The 26,907-nt window shown below is 45.4% G+C and overlaps 1 protein-coding gene and 1 pseudogene across 1 annotated transcript in view; one reads left to right on the top strand and one right to left on the bottom strand.

Moving 5' to 3' along the window:
* Window positions 1-26,907, top strand: part of PTPRT (protein tyrosine phosphatase receptor type T) — a 753,869-nt gene that overhangs the window by 83,954 nt on the left and 643,008 nt on the right. The window lies entirely within an intron of this gene.
* LOC118011496 lies at window positions 12,581-13,335 on the bottom strand (annotated as a pseudogene).

The following is a 26,907-nucleotide window of genomic DNA, read 5'->3' as shown; positions in this document are numbered from 1 at the left end:
ACTCTACTCCAGTATGACCACTCATCTTAACTCATTACATCTGCAAGAACCCTATTCCCAATTAGGGCGACATTCTGGGCTACTGGGGGTTAGAACTTCAGAATAGCCTTTTGGAGGGACACAATTCAACCCATAACAGTTATATTTTTTAATTGTATTTTTAGGCCATTTTAAGATTCTGTATGGTAGATAATCTTGTAATGGCCATTGTTGAGTATGAAATAGTTTCATTCTTCATTGTTTCCTTCTAGTACCATTCTTGGAATGATATCTCTGCATAGAAATTCTTTCCAAGAGATAAAGAGGGGACCCAATTTCTTTTTTTTTTTTTTTTTTAAGATTTTTATTTATTTATTTGGGAGAGAAAGCGTGAGAGACAGCACGAGCAAGGAGGAGGACAGAGGGAGAAACAGACTCCCCACTGAGCAGGGAGCCCGATGCGGGACTCGATCCCAGGACCCTGGGATCATGACCTGAGCCGAAGGCAGCCGCTTAACCGACTGAGCCACCCAGGCACCCAAGGGGACCCAATTTTTTAAGATGACTTTGTGCCAGGTACTGAGTGGATATGTGCCCGTGTGTTTTATTATATCTTTTCCAGACATTAGCAACATCTCATAAGTGGAGAAACTCTAATGCAGAAAGAAACTTTGCTTAAATGTACGTATTTAGTGTATCTGTCAGTCAGGGCCCAGCAAGAGAAACACAAACTCTAGATATATGAAATAGAAGGAATTTAATGTAGGGAATTGGTTACAGGGTGAGCCAGCTGAGAGATGAACCATGACCCGAAGCTCTTACCATCCCGAGGCTGGAGGGTCACAAGACGGAGACAATCATTATTGTGTTTGGGGTTCTCGGTTACTGTAAAGAAGCTGGAACTCTGATGGGGACTCCAGCAGGGGCTGGGGGTTGCAACAGGAGCCATTGTCTGAGTTGGAGGGAGAGAGAGAGAGAGTTACAGGCATGTGTATGCCCTGGAGTCCATAAAGATATACATGCTCTGGACTTCCCTTCTTTCTGCCCTCCAGTCTTCTCTAGGTGCATCTAACTGGTCAAATCAGAAGCCCCCTGACAACAGGAGCTTGGGAAACTTGTTCTTAACCCACACCTCCCACCCAAACTCTCCCCTGTTATGCATAGCAGAGCAAGGTCATGGAATCTATCTGATGATAAATGGCCTAGGATCATCCTAGTTAATGGCAGTAAGAGTAATGATAATAGCATAATCATTAATAGCTACAATGTATTACAGGTGGATTATGACTGTATTCCAGCCACTCTAGAAATTCTCAACTTATATTTTCTCATTTCATCCTCATAATAACTCCATGAGTTAGGTACTGTTAAACTCCTATTTTATATTGGGTAAACCAAGGCTCAGAGAGGTTAAACACTGTGCCCAAAGTCTTACAGTTAATAAGTAGAATCTGGACTCATACCTAGTTCTATCTGACTTCCCAGTCATTGTTCAAATGCTGGTGACATTGAATTAAAATATTTGTATATTTAATACATAAGGCAGGATAGATATGAAGTGAGATTGTGAATATCGGACTTGTTTCCCAGAAGACCCTCTGGCCGTGAACCCATGAACTGACTGGGCCTTCAGTGAACTTGGAGCAACAACCACCTGTCACCAGCCATAGTCTGTTCCCTGATTGTGTCCCAGCCTTGAGTCTTCCAAGTGTCTAAGCAGCTTGGAAGAGCGAGTAGACAGGACAGAAGCCAGGGTTGCCATGAGGATTGCATTTAGTGAGGTAAAGTAATGAGGAAGTGCTTTGTCAATCACAGAGCACTCTGCGAATGACAAGTGACACTATTATAACAGACCAAAGCCTTCATTTTCATAGGGGCTTTGATTTGCACATTATCATTTTGGCTCTTATTTTGAATACGATTTGAAATATGGCAGTAATTGAATAGCAAAGACACTTGGTTCAGTTCAGGAAAAAACTGAATAGCCAGTGCACAGACCTTCTCTTCTGTTTCAGTTTCAGCCCCTGCACTGGACACCGCACACCTCTTTCCTTCAAAGAGCTTTGCACCTGGGGAGGGAGGGTCACAGAGGGTAAACATAATTACAGTTCATTGTGACGTGTGCTGTAATCAGTGTATGTGCAGCATGGGGAAGTGATGGAGAGCAGGGAGGATTTATTGACTCTTTCTGGAGCCAGAGAAGTCTGTCTGTTTTTTTTTTTTAATTTAGTTTTATTATGTTATGTTAGTCACCATACAATACATCATTAGTTTTTGATGTAGTGATCCACGATTCATTGTTTTTGTATAACACCCAATGCTCCATGCAGTATATGCCCTCCTTAATACCCATCACCGGGCTAACCAATCCACCCCCCGCCAAAACCCTCAGTTTGTTTCTTGGAGTCCATAGTCTCTCATGGTTCGTCTCCCCCTCCAATGTCCTCCCCCTTCATTTTTCCCTTCCTTCTCCTAATGTCCTCCATGCTGTTCCTTATGTTCCACAAATAAATGAAACCATATAATAATTGACTTTCTCTGCTTGACTTATTTCACTTAGCATAATTTCCTCCAGTCCCATCCATGTTGATATAAAAGTTGGATATTCATCCTTTCTGATGGCTGAGTAATATTCCATTGTATATATGGACCACATCTTCTTTATCCATTTGTCTGTTGAAGGGCATCTCGGCTCTTTCCACAGTTTGGCTGACAAAGTGCTGATTTCCAAGATCTATAAAGAACTTCTCAAACTTAACACCCAAAAAACAAATAATCAAGTCAAAATATGGGCAGAAGACATGAACAGACACTTCTCCAAAGAAGACATACAAATGGGTAACAGACACATGAAAAAATGTTCATCATCATTAGCCATCAGGGAAATCCAAATCAAAACCACACTGAGATACCACTTTACACCAGTTAGAATGGCAAAAATGGACAGGGAAAGAAACAACAAATGTTGGAGAGGTTGTGGAGAAAGGGGAACCCTCCTACACTGTTGGTGGGAATGCAAGTTGGTACAGCCACTTTGGAAAACAGTGTGGAGGTTCCTCAAAAATTTAAAAATAGAGCTACCCTATGACCCAGCAATTGCACTCCTGGGTATTTACCCCAAAGACACAGATGTGAAAAGAAGGGCCATATGCACCCTAATGTTCATAGCAGAGAAGTCTTTCTAAACTAGGTCTCCAGGAGGGCGAAGGGAGGGGCTTTCCAGGTAACAGGCTCTGCACGAGGCAGGTGCAAAGGCCTGCAGTGGTGTTGAGTGTGCTGTGGCAGAAGGTAGGATGGGGCGGTGGAGGTGGATTCAGCCGTAGAGCCTGATCATGGAGAATGTTCTGTATTGGGCCAAGGAATTGGAGCTTTTTTTTTTTTTTTTTTTTTTGCGGTGTCGGTGCCCTCCATCTGCAGGGTGCTCTGTGATTTACAGCAAACATACTTGTAGTTGACAAGTTGGGTTTGTGACTCACTGCAGGGAGTGAGCGTGCACACCATGGCGAGCCTTGGGGAGTCTCATTAAGAAGGTGTTAGAATGACTTAGTATAGAATTTGGGCTTTGGTTGGACGATATGGAGGAGGGTCTGAGGGAGCAGGCATTTGCCATAGACTGAAATCTGTCAGGAAGGGGGGACAGTTCTATGATTGGATATTTGAATAAGTTTAATCTAGATGGAGGTAATGCTAGAGCAGAATGAAAGATGTAATTGGTAGAGATGCAGCAGCCTCACATGAGCCAGGAGAGGGGGATGTGTGTGTTATGGTTTGCACAGTGGCCTTGTTTTTTTGGTCTTCCTTAGAAAAATTGTGAAGTAGTCTTGTTCTGCCTCACTTCTTCATGGTTCCAGTAAGCTGGTCTGGTTTTGGTGTTTTCTGAGATTGGTTAAGCCAACCAGAGAACAAAATGGCCTGGCTAGGCGTGCCAGGCCAGCTTCCAGCAACCTGACATCCTAGGTGATGTAGCAGCCCAGCTCCTGGATGTCAGGGGCTGCTCTTCTCTTTCTTGGAAGGCAGTAGGGAGCCCCAGGGAACAGAGCAATTCAAGGTCTCATCTGCTTTTGCATAGCTCCTTCAGGAAGATGGGGCATGTTGAAGGCCACTCTTCCTCGCATTCACTGTGACTTTGGATGAATTGCCTCCTTGTTTGAGACCAGCTTTTCCCTCTAGTGAATGGGAGGGGTGAGGCTAGATGGTCTCTGAGCTTCTTTCCCCGAGAGCTGAGATCTCATGATTCTCTTTCGGAGAAATCAGTGACACCTGGGTTGTAGTGAGAAGAGCAGAGACTGGAGCATCAGCTGGACCATGAGAACACTTGCTGGGCCCACCACACACAAGATCTCCCTGCACAGCCAAGACCACTTTTAGGCTGGGGTGGAGCAGTGGGTGTGATGGAGATGTGTCATTTGCCTCTCGACTTCCATTCACCCCATTCCTGGAAATAATCTCTCCTCTTCTCTCCTCTCCTCTTCCCTTCCCATCCATTCCTTGCCCTGCCCTGCCCTGCCCTTTCTCTCTCTCTCTTTTTGTTTTTTTCTTAATCAATAAGGGAATTTATTGGTTTATGGAAATGAGTAGTCAGAGAACATGTCTCATAGGCTTCCAGCGTGGGCTGATTAAAGGCTCAAACAATGGTTCCATGCATTCCAGTTTCTTGCTCTCTTCCTCCTCTCCTTATATTTTTGGCTCTGCTTCCATCAGGTTTCCATTCTCTGGCCCCACGTGGTTAGATAAAGGTTGCAGCAGTGCTAATCCTACCTTTCTCTCTTGACGGGTGAGCAAACGACTTCTGATCACCAGTGGCCAGATCTGGGTCATGTGCCCACTCCTGAACCATCCCTGAACTATGGAGGTGGGAGTGTGGATATGCTGATTGAGTTTAAAGAGCACTGAAAGATGCATTCAGCCAGACTGAACCTGGGCCCACTTCCAGAGCTGATGGCAGGTCAAATTGCAAACCATATGGGCTGGCTGTGGGGAAGAGGTCTCCAAGAAAAATTCAGGATGTGCTTAACTGGAAGCATTGTGTATTCCAGTTGAGACGCCACACTAAAACTCGGGGTTGCCCTCCTCTGGGATGCTTAGGGGAAGTATAAATTGTGGTTGGCAGAGCTTTAGATGCTCCAGGATGCCCAGCAAGCCCCAGAGCTGCCACTGTGTTTCTTAGGGCCCTTGACTAAAAACATCGCCTTGCTCTTTCTTGGTCTCCATTCCCTCTGTTGTTTGATGGGGGTGGAACAGTGCACTCCCAGCTCTGTAGGGCTGTGCGTCTTTTTCCTCCTGTTCAAGGGCTGTGTGTTTGTTACAGGACACAGGACAGTCCTCCCAAGGGGGCTGGAAACCCTTCGTTCATGGAGACACCACAGACTGGATCTGTGGAGGGGTCCCTGTGTTATGGGAGCTCTCATCAGGTCAGGAACAGAGAACACACTCAGGGCTCTGGAAACAAAGGAGTTTTTACACCAGCCTCTTAAAGCTTTTCCAGTAAGGTGTGCCTTTGCCTTCCTTGCAACCTTGGACTCTGCTTCTTCTTCACTGTTTGCATTGATCCCTGGGGATGGTAATGGGAATGATACACTGAGAAGATGAACAGCACCTTGTGCATCCAGCAACACGAATACTCTCAAGACAGCTCAAGGAGTAACTGCCGGGACAAGGTCGTGATTATAGAGTCACAAATAGTGAAAGGCAAGGCAACTATATTGAAAGCTCAGCAGCCCTCCAGAGGAGGGTGGGAGCATCCTGATGGGGGTGCCATAGGCCGGTGCTGGAGGGGAAAGACTGCAGCAGACCGATGTGGGAGATTGGAGTCTCAGCCCCGGTGGCAAGCAGGAGGTGGCTACACAGGAAGTTCCGGGACTGGCGGAAGGTTAGGGTGTGGGGAACCCCAGTGATGTGGGGCTGCACACACACTCCCGTTCCACTTCATAGCTCAGTGACCTTGGGCATCTCTCTCTGAATCTCCATGTCCGCATCTGTAAAGTAGGGGGAAGAAACTCCAGGGTCTCTGGCCTGGGTCCTCCCCTCCTTCTTGGTGGACCGCACATTCTCTGGTCTTTGCAGGACTCTTCATTCACTCTGCCTCAACCTTTGTGGATACAGCTTCAGAGCCCTGGATTCACCGTGGCTGGCCCCGGGAGTGACTGTGGCTCTTGCCATTTTCTTCCCAAACCCCAGATCTTCTTGTTCCTTCTGGGAATTCTGTTCTCCCCATTGTCTTTGTTCACTGAGACCTGTGAGGGTGAGCAAGTTCAAGAGACTCAACGAGGGGTATTCTCTGAGCCTGAACTCTGGACTGAAAGGGGTCCTGCTATTACACACACCCTGACATTTTCTGAGGAACATCATTCAGCATCCCACGGTAGCACCCATCATGACTGACTAATCCAACAGTGTGTGGGTTACGAACGCCTCCTATTAGAGCAACCTGTGCTGCCTCATTCTGATTCCGGTTTGGATAATTTACCTTGCAGCTCCAGGATTTTCTCCGGCATGAGCAGGGATGACTCACATTATTGCCCTACAACCCCATGGAAATGTATCGCCACTCGCTTCCTTCCCAGTGTGATAAATCTGATTATAACTTGTGGATGGCCACTCGTGGCTGTGCAGTGGTTTAAAATGCGCTGAAAGATTCATTCAGCTAAATCGAAGTTGTCAGGGGGATTGCCGGAGGGACTTCTTGTTGCAGATACAAGTTGTGTGACGTCGGCTGTAGCCTTGTGGCGGCTTTCAATTGCTGCTAGGAAATAAATCCATTAATCGGTATGGACCGCCCAGACTCATGCCGCTAGGCTGTGGGCTCCTCCAAGGCACAGTGTATGTCTTGGTCCCTCACCTGCCTCTTAGTGTCTGGCATAATATGCCCTTGATAATTGATTCTTTTTTGTTTTTTCATTTTAACATTACATTTAAAAAAAAATAGAATTGCCAATTGTCACAGCTGGAAATGACCTCAGGGAGCCCCTCTTACAGTCCCTGGGTGAGAGTCCTGAGGCCCAGAGAGGGACAGTGATATCTCCCAGGTTACACAGCAAGATTCGATGAGAGAGCTGGACGTGAACCCTGGCTCCTGACGCCCAGCCCAGGCCTCTGGTTCTCTTTTGTGCTTTTCTTGGTGGCTCTTGTCAATGAAGGATGCTAGGAATTCCATTCGGGCTTTATTCTAGTGTTTTACAGTCTCTTCTGAGTAATAAGGTCGGCTTGTTTAATAAGTTCAGCTTCAAAGTAGGTCAGGGATTTTATTTCTGTGCATGGGCCATTAGCATTCTTAAGTGAGAACACATTTTTTTTGACTGAGAAAATATACTCTCTCTAGATGAGACGCTCCACGTCTGCCCATTTCCTCAGCTGTGTCAGATCCTTTTATACTGCAAAGGCTCTGTGAGGGGGCCCTCCAGGCTTCTCAGTGGAGGCTGAGGCCAGATGAGAGGGGGCCACGTGAAGTCTGAGCCAGAAGGGCAAAGTGATTTCCGAAGCCTTCTCAAGCTAGTGGTCACATTGAAATGTTTGTTGTTGTGTGTTGTCGGAGTTAATTCTCTGAAAAACCCCAAACACTGGTTTAGAGCGTTGAACGCGATGTCAAGAAATCTCTCGAATCTCTTGTGACTCTGGTTTTGCCTTCCCAGATCCCGTCACCCAATGGCCAAGCTGGTGGAAAGGAGTGAGGGTCTAGCTGTTGCGGCTGCTGTCAGGGAGAGGGATCAGGGCGAGCCCAGGTGGGGAGCTGGGGAGGGGGAGAAGGCGACACGACACCTCATCTATTTAGGGCTGCTCCTGAGGGTAATATCAGTTTTACATTTTTAGCAGTGACCTGAATTGTTTCATGAGCTCAGTCCTTAGTTAGTTGCCTTTAACCTAAATGGGGCTGGTAACACAATAAAAGAAAAATGATTTCTATTCACAATTCCTGTTCGAGGCACCGTGTTTGACACAGCGAAGGCTGCGGGAGCATGACTGGCTGCGTCCCTGCCTTGCAGCGACCCTGTTGAAGGGGAGAAAGGCACGGACATAAACAGCCAGTAATGCAGGTGATGGTGGGCTGACTCGGGCTCCGGCAGCGTTTTCCACACATCAGTCTGTTCTGTGCCCCCTTTCACTGCTTAGATTTTGTGCATTACCACTGCACGATTGTAAGTTGTTGCCTTACTCTCTGCAGGGCTCTTTATAAGTTAGAACTCCTCCAAACCAGGAGGAGACAGGTGAGGAAGGCCATTCACTCATTCACTCATTCATTCATTCATTCATTCATTCATTCATTCATTCATTCACTGTTACCTCCAATGCCTTGTCCCCAAGATTGGAGACTAGAAACACATGCAAGATTACTAACTAAAGGGCAGGGTGGTTGAGGAATCACCCAGATGCTCTGCATTTTATGATTATTCAGGAAGGTATTTTGGTGAATAAAATGAAAGATGTAGCCCAGTGGTTCTCAAACTTGGCTACACATTGGAAAAACTGAAGTATTAAAAAAAAATGCCAATACCTAAGTCTTACCCCCAAAATTCTGATCTGATGGGTAAAGGTTGTGAGCTGGACATCAGATGCTTTAGAACTTCTCCACGTGGTTCTAATACACGGCTGTGTGCAAGCCATGGGTGCAACCACTAAAGATCTTTTTTTAAAGAATAGCGTAGCCTAATCCAAAGGACCTTTAGTCAAATGGTACTTGGTGCTGTGTAGGAAATGGGCATGACAGGATCCAGGCTGTTTGACATTTAGGTGTGGGTTCAGCCCAGCCCTCCCAGAGGGCTCCCTGTAACTTCCAGCCCTGAAGAGACTTCCCATTTCTCAGACGGGTTCATTTCATGCTGCTTGTCTGCCAAGGAAGTGGTAACTTGAGCTTTTGAATTGACTGTGAGACACCAAAATGCTCCCACATCAACCTTCTGGGCAGAACATCTATGGTTTGGGGTCAGCCTTGAGTACATCTTAACTATTGGGAAACCTCACTGAGGTTTCCAGTCAGGAACATGTAGTACATTTCCTTTCCCTGAGGGGAATCAAAGGTAGGAGAGGAAATTCATGGTCCCATTTTAAGAGGACATTGAAGGCCTCCAAGCTGTGAAGAGCTCCATAGGAATGATGCCCTTCGAGATCAATTCTTTTTTAAAAAAATGTTAATACCTTGGGAAGATTGCTTCATTAAACCTGTTTGTCCTTTGGGGTATGTGACTTTAATCAGATTGCTTTCCTGATTAAGATCTAGAAGAGGTTTTAGGCAAGGCTTTTTTTCTTAAGCTGTTATTACTTATATGTTTTTCTTCAATGAAAAATGAAAGCAATTCCGCTGAGACCATCAATGTGCCCTACTGAATAGGCCGAGGTATATCTTTGTAGCAGGGCAAGCTTTCAAATTCACTTCTCTTTTTATTGTGTATATGACTACCAAGGTGAGTTTTAAACCTTTTCCTTCATTTTATACCACCACATTAAGAAAGAAAGAGGCGGATTTTAAGGCTAGCGTTTCTTAGTAAATGATGCGTATGTACTAGAACATTTGAATTCACGTTTCCGTAGTGGAGACCCCTCTGTCCAGTGGTTGTACCTGTGTTACACTGAGTCTCACCTATGCAAACATCCGTCCATAGCTTCTCGACAGTCTCTTCACCAGGTATCCTTTTGGAAGTAATTGCAAATTAATGCCTTCATATGTATCACTGTCCTATAATATCTGTAATAAGTATACAAAATGGCCAGATGTTAATTCCCTTGTTTGCTTACCGCTGCAAAATAAAAAGCACTGGGCTTACCAAGTGTTCAAACACATCTTTAAGTGCATTAAAATGTCTCCTTTGAGGGCATTCTTCAGTAAAAGTAGGCTGCCTCCTTTTATTTTTTTTTATCTCAAATAGATTCAGCCAAGTCCTCCCCAGTCTTCTGCCTGGTTTGTGTGCTGTAATTTCAAAGGTGATTCTGAAACTGATCTTGAAGGAAGCTTTAAACATCGTGTGTGCACATTTGTTTGTGCCACTTTATATTAACTTGTAGCCAAGACTTTTCCCTTTTTAGTCACAAAAACGTCTGGTAAAATTCCTCCACATTTTAAATTATTTATGGAATATGTGTGCTGTATTAGTCACATATTATCCCAAAATCTGGTGGCTTAAACCAGCAAGGATTTATTGTTTCGAAGGCATGGGTTAGAGATCGTGGTGCAGAGTCATGGGGTGATTCTGGCTTGGGCGCTTTCACAACCTGCAGTCATCTAGAGTCTAGTCCCCGGGAAGATCTGCTCCCAAGTTCACACACTCACATGGCTGTTGCAGCCTTCAGAAGATCCTCTTAAAAGAGGACTCCCATGGCTATTGGCCTCCGAGCCTCATTAGCTATTGGCTGAAGATATCATTTCTTTGGGAATGTGTGGCTCTCCTAAGACAACTCACAACAGGGTAGACAGAGGAGAGGGAGGGAGGGAGAAAGGAAGAGAAGAGAGAAGAGGCAGGAGGGAGCGGGAGGGAGAGGGGAAGGAGGGAGTGCAGAGGAAGGAGAGAGAGGGAGGGGGAGTAGGGAGAGGCACAGGGAGAGAGAGGGACAGGGCAAGGAAGGTGATAGTCTTTGTAACCTGTCTCAGAAGTAACAACATCATGTTACTTTTGCTATCTTTGTTAGAAGTGGAGTTCTAGCCCACTTTTAAGGGGTTAGGGTTACACAGGAACATAGATACCAGAAGAGTGAAGCATTGGGGGCCATTTTAGAGACTGCCCGCCACAGTTGGGGTCTTCAAGCATCACCAGAAGGTGATGGTCATTTGCAGATGTGGTTCAGGATTTTCTGGCGCAAGAGATACTCAGTTTTAGCTCTTTACAGCTCTACAATAACAAAAGTTGCATATTAAGTATCTAGGTATATCTTACACTTCCCAGATTGACAGCTGCTTAATAATGAAGCACTGATTGAATTTTGCGTAACACTGCCATCTTCTTCCCTGTCAAGTCCAATGAAGGGATTCTGAAGGACAGTGCCGTGTTGGAGACATGCCTCTCAGGTTATAGGTTCTGCATTTTACTGTCTTACATCCTTTTAATGGTTTTGAGCATATGCTTCCTATTTCCCATTTTTAAGCAACTATCCATCATACTGATTGAAGAACATAATTTTAAAAGTATTATGCCTCTGAAAAATAAATGGAGTGCCACTAAAACTTGCAAAACAAAACAGATATATTTTTTCAGCATTTCTGTGTTACTGAAAAATGCTCTATGGCAGGAAATAGAACCAAATATTGTTATATGTTTGCCAACTGAATGTTTGATTGAACACAATTTTGTAAGGAACCTGAACTGATTTGTGAGTACTGATGAATTTGAGTATAGTAAAAAGTAAAAAATGCACACAGGCTTGACACTGAAGGCATGACTTATAACTGGGAAAATGGATAAATTGAACCTTGTCAGAATTAAAATTTTTGTCCCGTGAAAGCTCTTATGAAGAGAATGAAAAGACAGGCTACAGAGTGGGAGCAAATATTCGCAAAGCACATATGTGACAAAGGACAAGTATGTAGACTATATAAAGAGTTCTTAAAACTCAACACTCAACAGCAGAACAACAACAACAAAGCCAACCAACTGAACAAAAACCAACAATTCAATTAGAAAACAGGTAAAACTTCTGAGCAGACATTTCACTGAAGAGGATATACAGATGGCAGATAAACACAAGAAAAGATGTTTAATATCAGTAGTCATTAGGGAAGTGCAGATTTAAAACCACAATGATGTATCACTACATACCAGAATGGGTAAAACAAAATGGTAGCACCAATTCTTAGTGAGGATGTAGGGAACTCGGATCACTCGGTCATTGACAGTGGGAGTATAAGATAGTATAGCCCTCTGGAAAGCAGTTTGGCAGTTCCAGATTCCACAGGACATAGCAGTTACACTCCTGGCCATCTATTCAGAGGAAGGAAAACTTACAGGCACAAAAAATCTGTATAATCATGATTGTTCATAGAAGCTTTATTTTGTAGTAGCTAAAAACTGAAACAGCCCAGATATTTTTTACCAGGTGAATGGTTAAATTGTGGTATGTTGTACCATGGAATCCTACTCAGCCAAAAAAAAAAAAAAAAAAAAGAACGAATTGTGGTTATGTGCAGCAACCTGGTTATCTTCAGGGAATTATGCTGAGTGAAAGAAGCCATTCCCCCACAGATCATTGTCATTTTTTAAATGTCAGAATTTTAGAAATGGAGAATGGCTTTGTGGTTCCCAGGGGTTGAGAATAGGGTGGGGGGGGGGAGCGAGGTTGGAGGTGAGTACAGTTATAAAAGAGCACCATGAGGGCTCTCTTTGGTGGTGGAAACGTGCCATATCTTGACTTTATCAGTGTCAACATTCTGGTTGTGATACTGCGTGATAGATTTTTTTTTTTTGATGAATGACAACTTTATTTTTTATACTTAAAGGCTGATGAAAAACCATTGCTAATCCTATTAAAATACAACATCTCAATTGGAAAGGATAACTATATTTACTCATTAAATATCATTTAAGTTTTCTACAGCACAGCTTGGAAGTATCCAGCATGCATATGTAATTTCAGTACAGTGGATCCAAGACCAAGTGTACATATTACAAGCATCTGGGCTAGATTACAAATTGTCATCATCTTTTTCTTCTTCCTTTCTTCTTCTTCTCATTGCATTTCATGATTCATTGGCAGTATTTGATGATGACCACCGTGTTAGTGGTAATTAGCATGTTTTTGGCCCCAATTAATGATGGATTAATCAAAACATTCTGAACTGCGATCTTGCAGGAATTGATGCTTTTATGGTTGGGGACTGGGGACATGGGCATCCGTACTATAAACCTTTGCCCTGTGAGGGACATTGGAGTCTACTTCAGCTGACACAGATAAGGTTTGTGGGGTTGGTGTGCCGAGTGTGGGAGTTCTTGGTCTGTTAGTACCTGAGCCAACACTTAACCACAGAGCTGTTATTCTCCCCACAGAAGTGGATGCCGTGTTTTGTACAGATTTGGGGCAGTCAAGCAATATATATCAGGTGTTAACCTAGGGCCTGAATATGGTTCAGTTAATGGCAAAGGAGTTTGATCTCTTTGCCTTGCAATATCTAATAAAAAATCTCGGGGGAGGAGAGGTAAAAGACTGATGAGCACGACACTGGATTGCCAATCACATATCATCTGCATCAACTTTCTTAGCATGACTTGAATAAATTTTTGCATCATCTAGACTTGTGGTCACATATCAGAAGGCAAATGACAACATCTGATTTATAACTCTTGACTCATACTCTGTAATCCTCCTGTCTTTCAGGATTTGTACTATCATCTGTGCATCTTTTGGCATGCTCTTGGGAGAAGCCTTCTTGCTGGACTCCATGGTCAGACTTCTCAAGCTAAATCACCCACATTAATGTATTTCAGTCCTGATCTTGATGCAAGTTCTTTGCCTAGCATGGTTTTTCCAACCCCTGGTGTACCTGGGAGTAGGATATTTGGAAGCAACATGGTCCTCACCCTTGCATGATAGTTTTTTTTTTTTTTAAAGATTTATTTATTTTAGGGAGGGGGGAGAGAGAGAGTGTGCAAGTGAGTGATGTGGAGGGGCTGAAGGGGAGGGAGAAAGAATCTTAAGCAGACTCTGCACTGAGTGTGGAGCCTGACTTGGGACTCGATCTCATGACCCTGAGATCACAACCTAAGCCTAAACCGAGTCAGATGCTTAAGTGACTGAGCCACCCAGGTGCGCCCCTTGTGCACAAAGTTACCATTGGGGAAGCTGAGTAAAAGATACATAACATCTATTATTTCTTAGAATTGGTGTAAATCTATAATTATCTCAAAATAGTTTAATTTAAAAATTAACACTGATGTTTAAAGTGGCAAGCTGAGTTCTCAGCTCAAAACAGTGGGGCCTTTCAGGGCAAGGATGAGCAGCCCCTCTTCTGAGTTAGTGTGCTCTGTTCAAGACTTCTTATACTGCTGGGTTTTCTGATAATATTAGGCTACCAATTCTTGCAGCTCCTCTCTACTCTCAAAATATTCTTCACTCCAAGCTTTAATGGAAAAAAAAGAAATCAGATTGCCTGAAAGAAGAGGATTCTTCTGACTTTTGTGTTGACTCATTCATTCAACAGATACTTATGAGGCATTTATTGTGTGCCAAGGATCAAGGCAGGTGCTGTGAATAAGATAGTGAAAAATATCGAAGTGGTCTCTGCCCTCGTGATGTTTACATTCCACTGGAGAAGACCAGAGTGACTGGTCATGCAAAATGCAACTGAAGAAGCATGTCTGAGCGCTTTCAGGGAGGTCAGGAAGTAAGGTTTGAGCTGAGCTGTGGAGAGTGAACTAGGTGGAGCAAGGAGAAGGGGAAACAGTGTGGGCAAAGGCTCTGGGGTAGAAAGGATCACAGCACATTAGGAATATTTGAAAACAGACCTGTGTGTCTGGAGCCTGCTCAGCAAGAGGGCCTGTGGAAGGAGATGAGGCTGAAGAGGCCGGTGGGGGCCCTATCCCTCATGGTGTTTGAGGCCATGTAATGGAATGTAGTTGTTACTTTAGGAAGATCAGGTTAAGAAGGACCGCAGGGTGGAGAATAGATCTGAAGAGGGTAGAAGTAGAAGCAGAGTTAGAAAGGCTTATGCATATTGTGCAAATGGATGATTTAAAGCTCTTTTCTTTTTGTTGATTGAAATCTACCAGCACGGCAAAGTACATTAGCTTTAATATATGAAAGTATGTTAAACTTGCTTTTGATTTTCATCATAATTTGAGATTCTTTGGGATTTTTTCCCATCTAGTCTATGAATAACAAGAGCATTATTACTTCCTTTCCAATCCTAGTGTCTTTTATGTCTTTTTCGTGCTCCATGGCCGTGGCTCGAGCATCCAGGAAAACTGGGGAGATTAGGGGGAAAACATTCAGTATTTTACCATTGATTGTGATGTGAGACCATGTTTTGGATGCTTGTTATCGGATTAAAGAACTTGCCCTTCTATTCTTAGTTTGTTAAAACTTTTAACGTGGATAGATACCGACTTCCGTCAAATGCTTCCTTGGCGTCTCTTGGGATTGTTGCGTGATTTTTATCTTTCAGTCTGTTAATATGAGTTATACTGATTAATTTTCTAATATTAAACTGATCTTGTATTCCTGGAATAAACCCAGTGTGGTCACGATCTGTTACTCATTTTATGTATCCCTGGATTTGGTTTGCTAATATAATGTGTAGGCTTTTTATCTCTCTTTATGAGAAAGATTGGCCTGGAAGTTTCTTTTCTTGTGATTTCCTTGTAAGGTCTTGGCGTGACAGTTATCCTCGGCTTGTCAAATGAGTTTGGAAGTATTTCTTCTGTATTCTTTTTTTTTTTTTTAAATTTTATTTATTTATTTGACAGAGCAGGAACACAAGCAGGGGAGTGGGAGAGGGAGAAGCAGGCTTCCTGCAGAGCAGGGAGCCCGATGTGGGGCTCGATCCCAGGACCCTAAGACCATGACCTGAGCCGAAGGCAGACGCTTAACAACTGAGCCACCCAGGGGCCCTTTCTTCTGTATTCTGTGAAAGAATTTGTGTAAAGGTGGTATTCCCTTGAAATCTTTTATGCATGTAAAAATTCAAGCTTCTTTTAGAATTTTGTCCCAGGAAGGCGTTCTGTCTAAAAGCTATGTCACTTTTAGATTGCCTCAGAGGTTGCTCTGATTTTCTTTGGGTTAACCTCTGTCTGTGCTTAAGAAGCACATGATGAAGGTGTTAGTAACAACGAGAATAGTGCTTGAAATGGGATGCCCTCTTCTTTCATATTCTTTCCCTGCCACAGAAGTACCGAGGTGCAGTGGCCTATGGTGGGTGCCAGCATGAAGCCACTCATCCTATTCTCAGAGCCCAGTATCCACTTGCTTGAGTCAGAATTATGGCCTCTGCTCAATGAGGCCTCAGTGGCCCATGGCCTATGAGACCTTGCCGTGGTCTGTTTCCCAGAGGGCTGCTATGTAGGCCTGCTAATGCTAGCTTGGTCATCATGCTGGTTGTGGCAGAATGCAGGGGCAGCCCTAGTGGGGCTGGGGGTAGGGGTGGGGGTGCTGAAAGAGGCCACGTTTTCGGATCCTTTATATAAAGGGGGCATTCGCCTCTTAAACTCTCCCCCAAACTGAGCAGGATGTTGTGGGTAAGCCTCTTAATCCATCTGGACACCTTTTTCTGACACTTGAGAGCAGTCGATCCTCATAGTCACTTCGGCCGTTTGAGCCGCTTAGAGCCGAATCCCTCATCTCCCGCTCCCACCCTGCACCCTGCACACGGGGATATGCTGAGGAGAGAAATGTGCAAAATCACAATATCTCTAAAGCCCCAGCCCCCTTCCTTTGCTCTCTCACTGTGGCTGGTAGCATAGCAACTGACAGAGCTGCCTGGACTCAGCTTGCCCTGAATTGCCTTTTCCTCTGCTCCCTCCCTCCCCAACACCCCCCTCACCCCACTTTCCCTCTCCTCCAGCTCTTCTCAGACGTGTTCTGTGAAGACTGCTGCCATGTTTTCCCCCTGGTGCTCGTTGAGTGTGCGTTGCCCATCCCGGTGGGAGATTAGCGGCTCCCTCATGCAGAAAGCTGAAATTGATTTTCATCGCATGTGCTACATGAGCCCCAGATGCCCAGAGAGGAGATCGCAGGAGGCTGGAGAAATGGTGGAATGACCTTTAATGGAAAGGGCTGTGGGCTGGGGAGAGGGACAAGTGCAGGAGGCCATGAGGGGTTGGAGAAGGGAATAACTCACATTCATTTGGGGCCCGTCATGTTACAGATATTTGCATTTGGTCTTCACCAGGACCCAGTGAGGTAGTATCCGTTACCCTGGTTTTGCACGTGAAGAAACTGAGGTTCAGGGGAATTAATTAAATTGCCCAAAGTCGTAAAAATAAGTGAGAGAGGTTATAAGCCAAATTGTCTGTCTGACTGCCCATTGTAAGGGACAGTGAATATGAAAATGCAAAGGGAGTCCAGAGGACTGGGCCTTGAGTGCAGAAGCCTGTACAGTGTCCTGAGATGCTGGGCAGGGCACCTGAAGCAGACACCATGTATGTGGACCAGGCAGGCGTTGTGGAGGTCAGGGAAAGACTGTGATCCACAGGTGTCCATGTGCCCAGGACTCACCTGGCCTGTTGGATCCTACTCTTGTGCTTGTCCTGGTCTAAGTACTGGTCCCTTTGCTGCCCCTTCTATCCAATCAGAGACCAAGCCCTGGCCAGTGTCCTAAACCTGTGTCTAGTCGTCTGTCTCTCCAGCCCCATGGCCATTACCCTGTCCAGACATCCGTCATCTCCTTCTCAGTGGTGGACATGATGCCCCTGCCTCTGATGTCTTTCCTTCAGACCCGTTCTTCACCTGGCACTCGGGTTGTCCAGAAAGAATAGGCACCTGCATCACGCCACTCCTTACAAAGCCTCAGGCCGGAGCCCCGGCTCCTCAGAAAGACCCTTCCTTCTGTGGTCCCCGTTGACTTCTCCAGTCCCCTTTGGGCCCTTTCCTCCTCCCCCGTCCAAGTTGCAGCAGGCTGCGCCATTCCGGAGTGACCCAGTCTCTTCTCATCTCTGTGTGGGTGCCTCTTACCCGGCTGCCAGTTAGACTCGCTTCTTCTTTCATGACTTGATTGCATTTCTCCATGATGCCTTCCCTCCTTTCCTCCATCTGATTGCCTCCTCCAAGTACTTCCCTAGGGCTGCTCTAACTAATTACCACAGACTCGGTGGCTTAAAATGTAAAAATTCATTATCTTACAAACATGGAGGTCCGAAGTCTACCGTGGGGCAGCGGGGCTGCGTGTCTTCGGGCTCCAGGGGAGAGTCTGTTCCCTTGCCTCCTGCAGTTTGTAGAGTAGTGCTTGTAGTCCTTGCTAGTGGCTCCTTCCTCCGTGTTCAAAACTAGCTGCACAGCGTCTTTCAGCCCCTCTCTGTCTCTGGTTCTTCTGCTTCCCTCATTCAGTTAGACGGATCCTTCTGATTACATGGGGTCCACCGCAACAGTCCAGGATACTCTCCCCACTCCCGACTTCATCACATCTTCAGAGTCGTGTTTGGGAATGAGGGCGTGGACATCTCTCAGGGGCCACTGTTGTGTGTACCACACTCCTCTGTGTGTCCCCCAGACCCTGGCCTGCCACTGCTTGGCCTTTCTCATGGTATTTTGCAGCTTATTGATTCCTGCCTCTGTTTCACTCCCTAACCTCTTAGGTTCCTCCGGGGTAGAGACAGATTTGCTTTGACTCCCTGTCTTCAGAACACAGAACCAGCCCTCGTACTGGTTCAGTGAACAAAAAACCTCTCTCCCTGGCTCTCGTCTGCCTGTCTCACTCTCCAGTTGCCCCAGGTGTTGAGAACATTGGAGGCAGTTCCGTGCATCGGTTAGACCCACAGACCAGAGCAAGCCATCCCAGATATCCCAGCGCCACCGGGCCTGAGCTGCATGGCCTTGGACAGGATTCTCAACCTCTGTGCCTTCATTTCCTCACATGCAAAGTGAAGATAATTATAAGATCTTCTGTCAGGATCCAGGAAGGAAACCCCAAACCATAATAGGTACTTCAGACAGAGAGGTGTTTTATTTTTTTTTTTTAAAGACTTTATGTATTTATTTGTCAGAGAGAGAGAGAGAGCAAGAGCACAAGCAGGGGGAGCAGCAGGCAGAGGGAGAAGCAGGCTTCCCTCTGAGCAGGGAGCCCGATGCGGGACTCGATCCCAGAACCCTGGGATCATGACCTGAGCCAAAGGCAGACACTTAACCGACTGAGATACCCAGGCGCCGAGACAGAGAGTTTTCTTGAAGGGGGTTATGCAAGTGTTGGGAGGTCACTAAAGCAAACGTGGGACACTGAAGTAGCCAGGAATTGCAGGAAGCATCGATCACACCCAGGGCTGTGGTCACATGAGGGGATGGGCGGGTGGAGGAGGCACCCTGCTGCTGGGTGATGCAGGGCCCTCTGAAGAGGGAGGCAGCAGGGGCAGATGGGAGATTCCAGAGCATCTTCTGCCCTCTTCCACCTTTCTGGTCTCCACAGAGAGCCTCCACAGGGAGGACTGAGCCAAGGCTGGTAAGGGAATCCCAAGCGCAGTTTGTAGAATTCCTGCCCCAGAATCACAGAGCCAATTCTAACAGGGTGGGCTTGGAGCCAAAGGACCGGAGGTAAATAACTAGCACATCCCTTTGGTATGTGTTATCCCTCATCTGTAAAATGGATACTACGATAGTGCTTAGGTGTGCTAGGATGAATAAATGAGTCCACATGTGTAAATCCTGGAGTAGAGCCGGCACATGGTGCCGAGAGAGTATTTGCCCTTGTCCCTTGCCCCTTGCTACATCCTGCAGGTGTGACAGACGGGGCATCTCTGGAACTCAGAGATTCAAACTGGCTAAGGCCTGAGTTCCTTCCACCCAATTCTCCAGAGCCAGCCTGCTGGGCAGGGGTGGGGCAGGGGAGGCAGACGGTGCCTGTTCATGGACCTGTGCTGTTCCAGAACAAGATGCTTCTGCAGCATGGCTTCTGGTTCCGAAGGCTTGGAATCCTGGCTCTCCGAGGCCCCCTCCCTGGGGGAGATAGACTCCTGATTCATACTCTTAGGACTCTTGATTAGGCAAGGAAAGAAAGGCTCTTCTAGAATGATTACTCTGTTCTTAATTTTGGGAAGTGGCCCAGCAAAGAGTAGTATCAAAAATATCGAGGCGCTGGGGGACAAAGAAGAGCCAGGAGCAGACAGAGTGTTACAGATCATGAAATCTCGCCTGGTGCTGAGTCGTTACTGAATTATGCATTTTTTTAAATGACTTCATTGGTTGCAACATGACTGTGTTAAGTAGACCGAGGCTGAGCTCTTAAATGTATTTGCTTGTGGAAATGTTGGCAGGAGTATACTTTACTGTGGCCCCTCTATATCCTGACCCAGGAAAGGGAGTGCATTTAATAGAATCTTTGTGTCTCTCTATGGGGGGGGCCACAAAATGAGGGCACCAGCTAGGTTTCCCACCAACTGCTGGTTGGGAGGATGGAGACAATAGTTTATACAGTGCACTTGCGATGTGCTGGGACTGTTCTGAGACTGTTGACTCTACTACCTCATGGGATCCTCATGGCATGAGGGAGGTGTTGTTATCATCCCCATTTTACAGATGAGGAAACTGAGTCACAGAGAAGTTAATAACTTGCTCTAGTTTTCCTAATCTCTTACTTTGGATTTCTCTAAAAACAGGCCCTGAGACAATGGTTTGCAAAGAGTTTATTTGGAAATTGAAGAGAACACTGGTAAAGGGGAGGGGAAGTGAGGCAGGAAAGGAAGGTAGGCTTCTACTAAAGGGTGCATGAATGAGCTGGTAGTTTTGGGGGGCATCTGATATTCAGTTCCACTAGAGATCCTTAATAAAAGATTAAACAGGCCCATTGTCCCACCAAGGGTCAAGGAAACTGGGGTATTTATCCACCAGCTCCTGTTCCTCATTGAGAAAGAGTTGTTGCTGGGAGTGGTAGTACCCTGGCATGACCAGTCTGCCCTGCAGTGGGGCCATCAAACTCTGGCAGCTGTAGAAAGCTTCTGGGCAGGGACGTGTAGGTGCTGGAGGTAGGAAGTCATCAGGGCATGGCAGTATTATCCACTGAAACTATGTGACCTTGAGGTGAGTCAAGAGAAAGAACTTGGCCTAGGTGCCACCAGAATCTGCTGCAGATGGCCTAAAGGTAGCTCAGCAGTAGGGAGAAATTGCTTAGAATCCTAAGAACTAGAAATGCTTATGCCAGAAAAGGAAAGAGCAAATGCACATGGATGGTCCATGTCCTCAAATACCACCCTGGGGAGGGAAAAACTGCTGGGGTGCTTTGAGTCCAGGATCAAGCCCACCATAGAGCAGCCCTGTGATTGGGGTCTGGGGACCCAGGCAGAAATGGCTTGGTGTTTGCTCTTGAGAAAGATCCACCAGCAAGTCATCTCCATGTACAAGTTCTGTGATGAATTTGCACCCAGGGAGCACTGAGGTGCCTTTCCACTCCAGAGGATGCTGTTGGCATGAGCAATCCACGTCTCCTTCCCCTGACTAGTGTGCGCATCCCCTAGTTGCCAGGAGTGTGGCTGCTCAGAGTTCCTGGTTTCCCCCTGTACTGATTGAATACTGATTGTTCCCCTGCAAATTCCGGTTCTTCCTAGAGCCTCAGAACATGACCATGTTTGGAAAGAAGGAGGGTCTTTGCAGATATAATTTATTCAGTTAAAGTGAGGTCATACTGGAGAAGGGTGGGTGCTTATCCAATGTGATTGAAGTCCTTCTCAGAAGAGGGAAATTTGGACATAGAGATGCAGACACACAGGGGAGAAGCCACGTGAAGACAGAGGCAGAAATCGGAGTGATGCGTCTATAATCCAGAGAATATGAACGACCGCTGGCAAGCACCAGAAGCTAGAAGAAGCTTTGGACGAAGCATGTCCCTGTTGGCACCTCGATCTCAGGCTTCTCACTTCTAGAATTGTGAGACAATAGAGTTCTGTTGCTTTAAGCCACCTGGTTTGTAGTACACTACTTGTAGAAGTCTTAGGAAACTAGTACCCTCTTCCTGGGGTACCTGTCCTCAACCACAGGGGCAATGCCTATACCCCTAGAGTAGCCTGTAGCCAGTTAATGACACAGGGATACAAGTGGCTGAGGCCCTTGCCTCAGTGGGGGACAGGGAGGTGGTGCAGTTTGTGTTCCAGAGCTCCCTTGGGATCAGGCTGATTGAGTCTGCAGCCCAAACCACATCCATGCTTGGCTTCCTGACCTTTCCCCTACTATTTCCCCTTCTCAAAACTCCTCCAGTCAAGTCACGTGCACAGAATGCTTGTCTGAAGCTTTGTTTGTCGGGACTCTGGGCTAAGACACCCACAGAGCACAGAGAACACAGCCTTGAGGTGAGATCCAGAAGGGCATCCCAGAGGAGAATGGACTCTTGAAGGACAAGAAAAAGTGAGGCACCTGGAGAAGGGGAAGAGCGAGAGACTATTCCAGAGAAATTTTGTGTGTCCATAAGACCAATATTTTTAGTATCTCAATTCCCTCCCATCCTAGAGTCATAATTTTGATTCATTCCAAGGTGGATGGGGGTCTGTCTTCAAGTATTTTTTCTCTAAGGAAGGGCAAGTAGACATTATATTTCCTGCATTTTTCAGAGTCTGAGAGTGTCTTTCTGTTGGCTGTGCAAAAGTACCACAACTTAGCTGGCTGTAAAATTCTTGGGCCACGAAACATCCTCTTAAAACTTTGTGTGTGTGTTAAATTATTAGGGTTGGGAGGCCCCACCCACCAGAAGGCTGCCTGGGACCCCAATCCTGGTTTCTTGAATTACTAATTGTTCAACATTGGGCAACTTACTTGATCTGCATCTCTTTCTTCTTCTTCTTCTTTTTAAAGATTTTATTTATTAGAGAGAGAGACAGAGAGTACATGCACACAAGCAGGGGGTGGGGACAGAGGGAGAAGCAGACTCCCCTCTAGGCAGGGAACCTGATGTGGGGCTCGATTCCAGGACCCTGAAGACCATGAGCTGATCTGAAGGCAGACACTTAACTGACTGAGCCACCCAGATGCCCCTCTTTCTTCTTTTAAGAAAAACATGAATCATAATAGTATCTACCCCTGGTGTTGCTGTGATGATTATACAAGTTAATATTCTAAGTCACTAAGAACAGTGACAGGTGCATACAATTTTGCAGTACATATTAGCTGCCGCTGCCATCATTTGGGATTATTATTACTATTTTCATCAACTTCCCCATTACACCACAGTATTTCAAATTGAAATGCTCAAGTCTGAGAACTGATTGCTTAGTCTTTTTTGTTTTGATGGAGATCTGTTTTTAAAACTCTAGATACTTGTGGGAACTTTCCTTGTCTTGTATTTCAAAATATTACCAGTTCATGCCTAATTTTGAGTCTCATCATTAATTTTGCCTGAAGCCCACCATGTTCTTCATCCTTTGCAAACTCAGATCTTCATTTATTTCAAAGAAATTTTCTTCGGCTAGGTCTTTCATTATTGTTCTGTTCCACGTATTTGATGTCTTCTCCCCAAGCACTTGCAGCTCTTAGCATGAATATCCACTCCCTGCTCTCTAACGTTCTCCTCCTTGCTCTCTTTCATCTCTTCGTTGCAGCCCCAACCTCTTATTTTGGGAAAACGTACCAAAAATTTTCTTTTGAATAAGACATCCAATGTTTATTGAACATTGACTCTACATTAGGCTGGGGCACAAAGACTAACTCTGGCAGGCCTGTACTGGTAGAATAATGCTGTGTCTACTTGGATCTTCTGCTCAAGGACCTCATGGGTCCACGCCAGGGAGGGAGAAGGTGGGGTCTCCTGTTGACAATGCACAGTCAAGGTAGAGTCCGTGAACATATGCACATAGCATCCCTATAGTCCTTGGTAGAGACTTTAGATACTTTTCTAATTAGAATTGTAAAACAGTCTTTCATTCTGAAGATGAAAAAGTAGTGAGCCTGGGAGGCTGAGTGGTTTGTCCAGGGTCACAGAGCTGGTTAGTGGTAAAGGTGGGGCAGAGAGAGATTTGGACCCTGAGTCCAAGCTAGTTTTCCCTTTTCCTTTTTGATCCTTAAGTCATTATTTTATGGAACAGTCTTGCATGCCAGTCAGTGGAATATCTAACGAGTACGATGCTTTGAGCATCCACTGTGTGCCTGGCCCTATGGTCATGCAGCTGAGTAGCCATGACGCAGAACTGAAAAGAAAAATGGGCCTGGTTTGGTTAAAAGTAAAAGGAAAGATGTTCTAATTGAGAGAAATGGCATGTGCTAACCTATGGCAGTAGGAATGACTAAATAGCGTGAGGGTCTGTGTGTCTGTTGGTGGGTAGGGTGGCGGGGGGGCTTCCCGCAGACTCTCATGGGTCAGTAAATAGTGATGCAATTAGAAAGGTGATCAGATAGGGGGCAGAGGGTGGTGGAAAGTGTCAGAGGCTAGGTTCCATCCACCTAAAACATGTCGAGGCTCACTTCATGTCTTGGCAACATTTAGTTTTTCTCAAAAGGTTTGATTTCTGTCTAGAGCAGACAATACATACGCACAAAGCTTGCTCTCTTGCTCTTTGAAGCACTTTTGCTCTCTGTCGGAATTCCTGGGGAGTCAAACTGTTACAAGTGCTCACAGCAGGAAAAAGAAAGACAGAATTGGTCTGGAGATTGCTGCCTGAGGATGAGGCGGAATTATATTAAGGGGTCACTTCACCACCTGCATGTTGAAGGAGTGCCTAGGCAGGTCCAGGGCAGCTGCCGCCTAGGACTCGTATGTGGAAGGCTCGCAGAGGCTTCTCCTTGAAGTGCTTTGATGCCCAGTTGAGAGGGGCCAGTGCCATCTCTCAGCTCAGCTCTCTGAAGGCCAGACTTTCTCCCTCTGGATTTGGTTCCAGACTTGGTCGGCGCAGAGTGCCATCAAAAGTGAGACACTTATTCCTGGCTTTGCACAGTTATGGTGCAGGGTCAAGTAGAAGGAGGGGGGTGGTGGTTTCATATGTGGAAAGGCTCATGGATGAGTCCTGCTGTGTGGAGGAACAACCTCTTCTTAGGAAAAATCATAGGAATTCAAGCATCTGGTGATGCTGAGATAATTATTTGGAGATAAATCATATGGGATTAATGGCTCATTCCCTCCATTTGTCTGGGGTTGAGCTCCAGGTAAAATTATTGGCATTCTTCCTACCTGCTGGGTCACAGATAAGCTATATTTTTTTTTGTTTCTTTTTCTTTTTTTTTTTTTTAAAGATTTTATTTATTTATTTGACAGAGAGAGACACAGTGAGAGAGGGAACACAAGCAGGGGGAGTGGGAGAGGGAGAAGCAGACTCCCTGCCGAGCAGGGAGCCCGATGCGGGACTTGATCCCGGGACTCCAGGATCATGACCTGAGCTGAAGGCAGTCGCTTAACCAACTGAGCCACCCAGGCGCCCTATTTTTTGTTTGTTTGTTTGTTTCTTAATTGTCCTTAAACATAGCATTTACGTATAGCAAAATATCTTTCTTTGAAGCATACAGCTTCATGAGTCTTACATAACCCTAGTCAAGATACAGAAAATTTTTATGATCCCAGAAAATTTTTTCAAGTCCCGTTCCAGGCAGTCACCCCACCAGAGGTAACACTGTTCTGCTTTTTATTATTTAATCACCCAGATCAGTATGTAGTACATTTCAACACTCCAGAAAGTTCTTTCGTGCCTTATCCCATTAAGTATATGCTCCCCGTAGGTAACTGTAATTTTGACTTTCCATAGGTCAATTTTGCTTCTTCTTGAACTTTTCATATAAATGGAATCATCATGCATTTTTCTCTTCTTCTTTTGCGTAACATAATTTTGGGACTCACCCGTGTTGTGTGTGTCAATTGTTTGTTCCTTTTTCCTTGCTGTACGGTATTCTGTTGTATGGATGCACGTCATTTGGTCTATCCATAAACATGCACCTGGGCCTGGCTCATCCTCCAGTTTCATCCTTCTCATCAGCTTCTGAATTACCTTCTTTTATTCTTACTCCTTTTTCTCTCTGTGCTTGAGTGAAAGCTAAATGTAAGCTGCTGGCAGAGGATTGTGTCTGTTTTGTTTACTGCTGAATCCTCAGTGCTCAGAACAGCGTGTGACAGATAGCAGGTGCTCAGTGTTTGCAGAATGAGTGAACTAATGAATGTTCTGAGCACCTAGTTTTAATTGTTTACCAGTCTGGCCCTGTGTAGTACCTTCCCCGGCATTTCAGAACTACAGGAACCCCAAAGGCATTCTGTCTTTGTTCATAAACTTAACATGAATCGCAGGCCCACGGGTCACAAGCTCTCTCTGCAAGAGCTTCCCTGACCTCTAAACCAGATTAGGTCCCCTCATGGGCCTCCTAACTGCCTCTGCCACTCCCATCATGACTTTCATTCTACTTCATTGTCACTGCTGCTTTAACTGACTGCCTTACACTCTCATTTCCTGCGTCCAGAGAGTCCGTGTTTCTCGGCCACTAAAGTCCACATGCTCAGCATTCTGCCTGGCACGTGAGAAACAGAGTATGTACTAGTTGGGGTTTCTTTTCACAGGGAGTTCTATCAGGTTATTCATCTCAAGATCGTGACAGACAAAGCCCCTCGTGAAGAGAAGGATGGATTTGAAAACATAGCCTCTGCTATGAACTGAATGATTGTGTGCCCCTCCCTTTCCAAATTCATATGTTGAAGTCCTAACCCTGCATGTGATGGGGTATTAGGAGTGGCCTTTGGGAGATGATTAGGTTTAGATGAGGTCATGTAAGTGGAGCTCCCATTATGGGCTTAGTGCCCTTATAAGAGGAGGATGAGAGCAGAGATCTTCCTTTCTCTATCATGGGAGCACATAATAAGAAGGATTCTTGCAAAGCAAGAAAAGGGTTCTCACCAAGAACTGAATAGGCTGGCACCTTGATCTTGGACTTCTTAGCCTCCAAAACTGTAAGAAATAAATGTCTGTTGTTTAAGCCCCCCAGTCTGTAGTATTTTGTTATAGCCACCCAAACTACGAAGATAGCCTTTGTGGAAGATTTCTACTTAGGATATAGCATTTCATGGGTAGGGTCATATCTTTTTTTTTTTTAATCAAAATCACTTCATTTTTTTAGTATATTATGTTAATCACCATACATTACATCATTAGTTTCTGATGTAGTGTTCCATGATTCATTGTTTGCATATCACACCCAGTGCTCCATGCAGTACGTGCCCTCCTTAATACCCATCACCAGGCTAACCCATTCCCCCCACGCCCCTCCCCTCTAGAACCCTCAGTTTGTTTCTCAGAGTCCATAGTCTCTCATGGTTTGTCTCCCCCTTCGATTTCCCACCCTTCATTCTTCCCTTCCTGCTTTCTTCTTCTTCTTCTTCTTCTTCTTCTTCTTCTTCTTCTTCTTCTTCTTCTTCTTCTTCTTCTT

The sequence above is a fragment of the Mirounga leonina genome, unplaced genomic scaffold (genome assembly GCF_011800145.1).
Source record: "Mirounga leonina isolate KUSES-001 unplaced genomic scaffold, KU_Mleo_1.0 Mir_150, whole genome shotgun sequence".
Lineage (NCBI taxonomy): Eukaryota > Metazoa > Chordata > Mammalia > Carnivora > Phocidae > Mirounga > Mirounga leonina.
This window is presented reverse-complemented; position numbering and strand designations above follow the sequence as displayed.